Genomic DNA, 9,272 nt, shown 5'->3' on the forward strand with positions numbered 1-9,272 from the left:
TGCTGAGCTGTAGGTAGAAGTGGCTTCCTTGGCTGCAAATTATGGCTTAATTTAAACAACCTTCCCTGCCCCCACCCCCCCCCCCCCCCCAAATAAAATACATCACTGTGTGCTTTGTTGTGAGGAGTGGTTTGAGAAACAAGAACCACAGTTTTCTTAGTGATCCTCCCAATAACTTTCTGTGCTTCCCCCTCAAAAAGACTTCAAAAAGAAAATCCACTCCAAAGAGGCAGGCCCAATTTCATTTCAACGTAATTACCTTGCATTCAGTTGAACTTCAGCCCTTCTGTACACTGACTCTTCAATCTAATTGTTTGATTAAACTCGTATTTCCTCCAGAAAGGTACATAAATAAGTGAATTGTTGAGCAAATTAAGAATACTTAACAGCATTGCATCTGAAAAGTAGTTACGCTGATTAAATTTTCCGTCCTTGAGGATTTTCAGGAAATTACTTTTGATCGTCAATAACACAATTAAGTAAACTACACGCACATTAGCATGAATAATTGATAAGAAATTATGTATTACCACGAAGCACTGATTTAATAATTCATGATGCGACACTCTAGTGACTGTGCAAAACTGGGTAACATCGACAAGTCTGCCTGATGTTGCTGGAAATGCTGCAATTATAAACAAGTCCATAGTTTTGTTGTAAAATAAAGAAAAGTATCTGATGCATGCTGTAGTTTCTGTTTGTTTAATACTTGAATAAATTTAGAAGGAAGACCCTGAAAAGTTCCTGTACTGTTTTCATTCAGATCAATTTCTCTCTCCAAGCATCTGCTGATACATTGATGACTGCCCAGTTCTGCTTAGACCACAAAAATGTTGCAGAGTGGAGGAGACTCCCATTCACAGCTGGAACCTGTCTGGTGTCTCAGAACACGCAACATTAAGGGGATCAAAGTTTTGCAGAACCTTCTTAGGAGCAGAGGCATTAGTCCCCATTAAGCCTGAGACCAAATTCACATCATTGTCTGATGTATCTGTGCTTGGAATTATTCCTTATGATTTTATGAGTGGTTGCTCTAAGCCATAAATGAAGCTTTCAGATTTGTAAGTTTTGAGTCTGCGTAATGCCATGATAAATTCTAGGCCAATTCATAGACAATTCTTGTGCCTTCCTTAGGGGACACTGATCCATTCTTGCATTCTTGCTGGCATGTTGGTGAAGCTGAGGCACAGTCCACATTTCCCTCTCAAGTTTTGGTCTATTGAGGATGGCACAGCTCAAGGGTACTTGCTTGAGGTCACTGAGCAGTAGCGAAAGGACAAGAGCAAAACTCAGGAGATCTGTCTCAGTCATGCCTGCTGCTAGCTACCAGACCCTGCTCCCTTCAAGACAGACTGCCTACCATGGGTGAGCCACCTGCCTTCCTTCTGTGCTATCATATATCAGGGCTATGCCACTTAAACCACTCCTGTAATGGCCATCTCAGTAGCTTTGATTAAGTCTGGCATTTAAAAGTTTATAACTCAGCTATAAAAAATCACTCAGGCTGAACCCCAGCATGAGAGGCTCAAGCCCAAGGGGATGATTTACATGCAAGCTATTCCAAAATCAGCCTGTGTGATATTTTTTCTTTTCCATGAAGGAAAAATCAAAGCCCAGGTTGAGGGTCGGATGTAAGACAAAGATATTCTGTTTAACAACTACTGCATTGTCACTAGGTCTGTGAATTCCCATGCTAACATGTTTGGCAAAGGCCAGCATAGGGGAGGCTGTGGCAGTGCCAGATGGGGAGTGAGTGCTCAGGGTGTGCATGTGTGAGGGGTTATTGCAGCATGTTGGTCTGGGGGTTTTTTAAAGGGGTTGATGCAAAGCACCATGTCATGAAACCCTGTTTACAAAGGATGCATGCTGTTCTCCATGCTTTTCATTTCTTGCACATCTACTTAGGCCTCCTAAAACGTGCATTATAGCAGGAAACATGGAACTGAGAATGCACCAGTTATGCTGTAGATTAGTCCTTCCTACACTGCATGCCGGATAGTAATGAGATTCTTAGGCTAACTGGCTCTTTTTATTAAGAGTATTAAATACAATGATGATGAAGGCCATGTGCCAGAAAAAGATCTTGATATACTATTAAACTTATCCCTCATGCAGTCAGTGCCCCTTGCTTTGTGTTCCCCAGAAGCTGCTGCCCTTGGGGAGTTTGGCATGACCTCTCAACCTCTGAGAGGACTCTTCCATTCTGTTTCAAGACCAGGGTGAAAAGTTTGCTGGTAGGGCTGCGTCTCTGAGAAGTTTGCATTTCTGTAGCACACTTTCTGCTTTCCCTGCAGCAGAAAGGAGCCAGCACAGTGTGGAAGGAAGTCGTTTGCTGCCGGGTGGACCACAAGGGAACAGAGAATGGAGATGAAATGCTTGTGGTGTGCTGCTGTGGCACATTCTCCCTCTAAAAGGGCTGTTATTCAATAAAGATCCTGTTGTGCCTGGGTGTTTGTGTGGTGGAAGCAGTGTGTGAAGCAGAGGAAGTGAGAAGCCCTGAACTGATACCTGAGCACCAAGTACATAATTCAGACCACTCGGCTGAAGACTTTGACACCCTTGCCATAAATAAAAGAGCACTAGAGTACAATAAACAACATTCTATTATTTCCAGTTAAAAACTTCCTCTGCACTACAGTAAAATATTGACTTCAAGTGACCATATTACCACAAAGTATGATCTTTTCCTGATACCAACCAAAGAAGCCTTTACATAGACCAGGCCTGTGAGAATGAGAGTTTCATGGCCCTGTAGCAAATACAGCCTTATTTGAGAGTTATGTGTCAACAATATTTTAGCAATCCAATCACAACATCCTTGTTGCCTGCCCTAAGCTCTCTGTCTCAAGGCATGTAGGTGCTGGTCTGCTGTCTCAGAAATATGAGCATCATTTTTCAGAGCTGTGACAAGTCTCTGTGGCAAACTCATAATAGTTAAAAGTCACCAGGATTTAAAGTATTGGCCTGCATAACTCTTCCAGTATTTAAACTTGATGGTTTCTTCTATAGTCAGTGCTTTTGCAAATACTGCTGTAACACCCATAATATGAAACTGAGAAGGAAAAAAAGACCACCACCCCTGTCATCTTAGAGAAAACAAAGCAGCTCTTTTGTGCAGGCTGAATCATTTCCAGATCAGATGTCCACCCCAAATCTGCTCTGACAGGCCTGAAAGTTACCTTGCACGTCTATTTTCTCATGAAAGGTGACAGCAACATTGAAGCTGTTTCTGGTCTTGTACAGCTAACAGTTTAGATAAATCACCCTACAGCACCTGAGACTGTGGCAGCTGTTTGTACGGAGGAAATAGGCACTTCTCTGGGCTGTTCTATGGCAGAGTGGTTGTTAGTGCCCCACTTTCTAAGCCCCAGCACAAGCCAGGGTACTATGATGTTAGCACTGCGTACTGGTGAACATCTGGAAGTACGTCATTGTTGACATACTTGGCCAAGTTCTGCCCCATGGATGGTCTGAGTGTATATGGCTCATTAGCTGCCAAGTGTGTTCTGGTACGCAAATTTGTGTGTACTCTGAGAAGTGCCCTCTGATAGTATGATTACAAAATGCACCCCAAGAGCAGCCATCAGGAGGCAGCTCAGACACAACCAATCTGGGATGCTGGTCCTTGAGACCAGTCAAGACCAGGAGAAAAATTTTGATTTCCAATCAAATTGTGTTTGCTTTGTCAGCTGAACTGGTTTACCTTTCAGTTCTCCTGCTTTAGAATTCTCGTTTATTAAACTCCAGGATTCAGTAGCTGCCTTAGAGACTAACACTTGCTGTAGTGGCAAATTTATTAGGACTCCCGTAGGTGTTGAATAGGCTGAGGGCTTTTATTATATATGCACAGTTTCTTTACACCCGCATTGTACATGAGCTGATGTGTTAAATAAGATCCAAAGCCCATTAAATGAAGAAGCCCATCTCTGCAAAGAAGACTCCCCAGGAACCAAAGCTCTGCCTGTTATATCACAGCTGGCTCACCCTTGCTCCATCATGCTGACTGAAGCCATCAAGTTTTGGCAGATGCTTGAGAACCAAGATGCTGATGTGATCACCAGTCCCTGGCACAGCAAGGAAGCTGAGCATCCCTGGGAGCTGCTCATTTTTATTAGAAATGTTTCTGTAGCAATGTGGAAGAAATTGGCTGCTGGCAGGGAAGAAAGATGTATAGGAGAAAAAAGCTGATCCTATTTCTCTGAACCATTACTTGTGTTTAGCTCTAAACCTAAGTGGGACTGAGCCAGAGATTCTCCAGGGAGGATTTCACAATCACCATTCAACAGTGGTCAGAAAGTAAAGTTTAAAAATCCCCCCCAGAAAGCCAAATACCTGAATACTTTGAACATGGGAGTAATGCAGATCAATGTTGCAGCTTGCTGTGCAGAAAAATAACACAGACAACAAGCAGAGAGGAATTCATTTGTGTGTGTGCATACAAATTGCAGCTTCATCTCTTATTGGTGTGGTTTACCTTCACGGGACTCAGGACCTGGCAATTAGCTGAGTCAGCTTCATGTACTCCACAGAGACATTGTCAGCAAAGCCCAGGATTTGCTGCATAATGTTTTATCTCTACATCGAGTATAAGGCTGTGAGACTGAGATCACAACCTGGGTCCAAGCTGGAGGGAAGGCAGAGGGTTTCTTTCTCAGTACTTTCTTATTACCTTTCCTTTTGCACTGTGCCCAGCCATCTTGTGTTCTACATAAGTCTTGTTTTTTCATTGCAGACATATCAAAGCAAAGCATTTCTTCATTCCCTTTTTCAAGTAACTGAACCAGCCTTTATAGCTTGGGAGACTTGTTCTCCCCTCAGTAAGAGTTCATGAGCTACCTAAGACCCCTCAGTGCCTCTGTGTCACCCTACTGCTCAAAGCCACATTGCCTTGGCTGCATCACATTGTCAGCAAAGGTGAGTGAGGAGAAGTACAGCTGAAGATACAAGTGATACTCTTTTCCCCATACAAGGAGACCACTAGATCTGGGTTGACATTTTATTTGAAGGTAGAACAGGTTGGACTCAATTTGTTTTGTTAAAATTTCATAGGTACGAATGTCAATGTCTAGAGGGATGCTGAGGCTGAGAAGCCTCTTATTTATGGGATACTCTGGAAATCTTCCAACTTCTACCCAGGTGAGATCAAATCAAAATTCTTAAATAATAATCCAGTGAATAAGATGCATATTAAAATTACTTTAAAGATGCTGGTGTTCTCTTGTTCTGCAATACACCATGGTGAAAACACTAAAGCAGTGAATAAATGGGAGTCATAGTTATTAATTAGATTTTAGAATTACATTAATAAGCCAGTAATAGAGGAGCCATGGCACTGGAGATTCCTTCCTCCTACTGCCACTGGGCAGGTGATTTGGCCTTGATTTCATAGTCTCTGTCTCTAGGATTTAAATGTGCCAAACTGAAATAACTCCTCCATGTCAGGATGGATATATCTGGGCCAGAGTTTAACAAGGCCCATAGAAAAGCAAACCTTAGCACCTGCCACAAAGGAGATATGTTGTCCAGATGTTACTTTTGCAAAAGACAACACCTTTCAAGCACTTTGCTCCCATTTCCCCTGCTCTCTGTCTGGGATCCTCTCTCTTCTTGAGCTCAGCTTATTGTAATTCTGTCAGTGGGAGGGAGCTTTTTAGGCTGCCTTGTGAAGTGCTTCTGCTGGCAAAGACAGCAAAAAAGCAGCAAGGGGCAGAAAAGTCTTCAAACATCCCAGCGTGGTATAGGAGATGATGTCTGCTCTGTGCTATGTTAGTTAACATCCTACACACAGCATTGTGAGCATTAATTTGGGGGAATTAGGGATAAGTGAAGTTTTAGATTTAGGAGTAATCTGAAATAAAAACCACATGTTGGGATCCTTGTGGTTTTATCTGTGGCCTCTGAGCACCACAGGCTTGCTCCTGCTCAGACCTATCAGGTGTATGTCATCTTGGCTGACAATGCTATTCCAGCAAAAGACCATAGTAAAGATGCAGGGACATGTATAATACCTTTGCATTACTACTTGTGTTAAATGTATTTACAGGGTGGACCTATTGCTATGGCACAAAGCTCAGTTTTTCTGAGAAAGCTGTGCCCTGTGAAAGAGAGCTTCAAGGTCCTGCATCTGGGTTAGGGCAACCCCAAGTACTGATATAGGCTGTGCAGTGACTGTCTGGAGAACAGCCCTGAAGAAAAGGACTTGGGGATGTTGGTGGATGGGAAGCTCAACATGAGCCCACAGTGTGCACGTGCAGCCCAGAAAGCAAATCACATCCTGGGCTGCATCAAGAGAAACATAGCCAGCAGGTCGAGAGAGGTGATTCTCCCCCTCTGCTCCGCTATGGTGAGACCCCACCTGGAGTACTGCAATCAGTTCTGGAGCCCCTATTACAGAAAGGATCTGGAGGTGCTGGAGCATGTCCAGAGGAGGGCCACAAGGATGATTAGAGGGCTGGAGCACCTCTTCTATGAGGACAGACTGAGGGAGTTAGGGCTATTCAGTCTGGAGAAGAGAAGGCTCTGAGGAGACCTAATTGTGGCCTTCCAGTATCTTAAGGGGGCCTACGAGAAAGCTGGAGAGGGACTTTTTAGGGTGTCAGGTAGTGATAGAACTAGGGGGAATGGAACAAAAAATTAGAAATGGATGGATTCAGGCTGGATGTTATGAAGAAGTTCTTCCCCATGAGGGTGGTGAGACACTGGAACAGGTTGCCAGGGAGGTGGTAGAAGCCCCACCCCTGGAGGTTTTCAAGGCCAGGCTGGATGTGGCTCTGAGCAACCTGATCTAGTGTGAGGTGTCCCTGCTCATGACAGGGGAGGAGTTGGACCTAGGTGATCCTTGAGGTCCCTTCCAACCCTAACGATTCTATGATTCTAAACGCAATATGAATACACCATTGTTCTTACATTACTCTGAGAGCCTGAATGTGTCTGGAAGCTTTTCAAGGACCAGGCTGCTGTTGGGATTTTTCAGATGAGAAGCGTAAAAATTGACAACTGTAAACCACGTGGCTAGTGTCCTGCTGAGTGAGATCAGATAACCTCTCTTAGTGTACTCCAGGGATGCAGATATATTGCACACCATTAAACATGTCTTGGATGCCCAGAAAGATATAAAATTACAGCCAGGTTCATCTACCACTTGAAAACACAGTTAGTTAGGAGCAGGAATAGCCCCTTTCTAAGCATTAATAACAAGAACCTCAGTTTGGAGCTGGTGGAGGGACAGCTGTATCCAGACATACCCATCACAAGAGGGAGCTCCACAGTGGCTCAGGTGGCACTCACACTGCGAGCACTTGCCTGTGACTGGGCCAGAAGCTCTCTGTGCTCACAGACCTTAGGTGGTGGTGGTGACATTTCTTCCTCATTCCAAACTGGACAAAACAACCCACTCCAAAACCCAAATCACTGGAAATAAAACAAACCCCCCAAAATCCCAAACAATATTCAGCCCAACTTATCACAGAATCACAGAATCACAGAATTAACCAGGTTGGAAAAGACCTTTGAGATCATCAAGTCCAACCTATCACCCAACACTATCTAATCAACTAAACCATGGCACCAAATGCCTCATCTAATCTTATTTTAAACACCTCCAGTGATGGTGACTCCACCACCTCCCTGAGCAGCACATTCCAATGGAAAATCTCTCTTTCTAGGAAGAATTTCTTCCTAGCATCCAGCCTAAACTGCAAAATTGTTTTAGAGTGACAGCATTGTTGGGGTTGGGGTTGGTAGTAAAACACCTTAGACTACTCCAAACGTTTTGAGATCTTTGAAAAGTTTTGCTTTAGTTTCAACTTCTAAATACATTTCTTTACATGAATGATTTCTTTAATACAAGTTGTTCCAATCCAAAAGAAAAGGTATAGGAATGTTTACTTAGACATAAATGTAAGCAAATTAGGACTGCTCAGGAATTTTTCAGCAAATTTCCCATCTTGCAAGGTATCAATTAAAACAAACAAACAAACCACCCCAAACATACATTTTGCATTCAATTTCAGTGTTTTCAAAGCAGCCTTGGGGGGTTTTGTTTGTTTGTTTGGTTGGTTGGTTGGTTTTTTCCAGTGGAGAAGCTGAAATAAGCTTTTTTGAAAATACTTACTAAGGTGTAGTTGTGTGACCTGGCTGTTTGTCAGTAGGTTTTTAGGCCAGTACTCCAGCTGGTATTTGATCCTGCTTGGTTTATGCTAGGGGTCATCTGGTTGCTAAGGTAAGAAGTTTACTGTTATCGGGATCAGTGCTAGGGCCAATTATGCTGCTGGGTTGGCCTATTGGGGCTGATCCTGTTGCCAGGAGAAGTGTTTGTTGTTGAGAAGGGTTGGTAATGCAGTGATTTCATGAAGGGGGAGTATTAAGCCAAATGCTTTTGCCTTCTCCCTTTACAGCCCCACCTGACTGCTCAGGACTTGCCAAGTGCACCACCTTTAGCAAGAGGAATCTATGTGAGGGCGACTGCTTGCTCCTCCAGCATGAGAGATGGGGGTTTGAGGGCATTCCAGGTACATCCCGGTGAGAATATGGAAAAAGGTGAACATTCTTCCCCCCATGGTAGTGGAACATTGGAAGCTCAAGGAAAACTAGAGCTTCCTTGGTGCAGACCCTGCAAGTAACGAGACACTTAGACTAACAGGTGGGAGATGCAAACGACAGTTCAAGGGCACTGTTTAGAGCACATTTAGATACTGCAGTAGAACATGAATACTCCATCTATAATTATACATAGACATATAGACATACCTAGCTACATCTCTATATAGGCATAAATCCATGCAGGGATGTATTACCAACACTAACATTCTCTTATATGACATTCTCTTCTCTTTTCTTTCTGACTTTTCCTTTTGGAAAGTTCACAAAGCCACAACCAGCTCTGGCACACAATAATTATGAAATGTTTTTATGCAGATTCCTTGGGAAAGAATCCAGTCTCAGGAGACCTGATCCAGGTGGGCTGCACTTGCCAGCAGAAACCAGTTCTGCCAACAGGCTTTCAGCAATCCCAGTGCAATCAAAAAAAGGGTCTCTCTTGGGTCAAATCCAGTTTTCATCCTCTGCAGCTTATCAGCACTGGGACTAGAAATAAGGAGTGCTGTTTATCTCAGAGTCTGTCTGCCATGTGTAGCCTGTAAATGTAAGGAAGGTCCTGAAGAAGGCTACCTTAACTCCCCTAAAATGTTTCAACATTGTTGGTGACAACACTGCTATTTCTGACATAGCAATAAGCACAGGAGGGCTTTTTTAATGTGCTCTAAATGCTGCCA

The sequence above is a fragment of the Dryobates pubescens genome, chromosome 8 (assembly GCF_014839835.1).
Source record: "Dryobates pubescens isolate bDryPub1 chromosome 8, bDryPub1.pri, whole genome shotgun sequence".
Lineage (NCBI taxonomy): Eukaryota > Metazoa > Chordata > Aves > Piciformes > Picidae > Dryobates > Dryobates pubescens.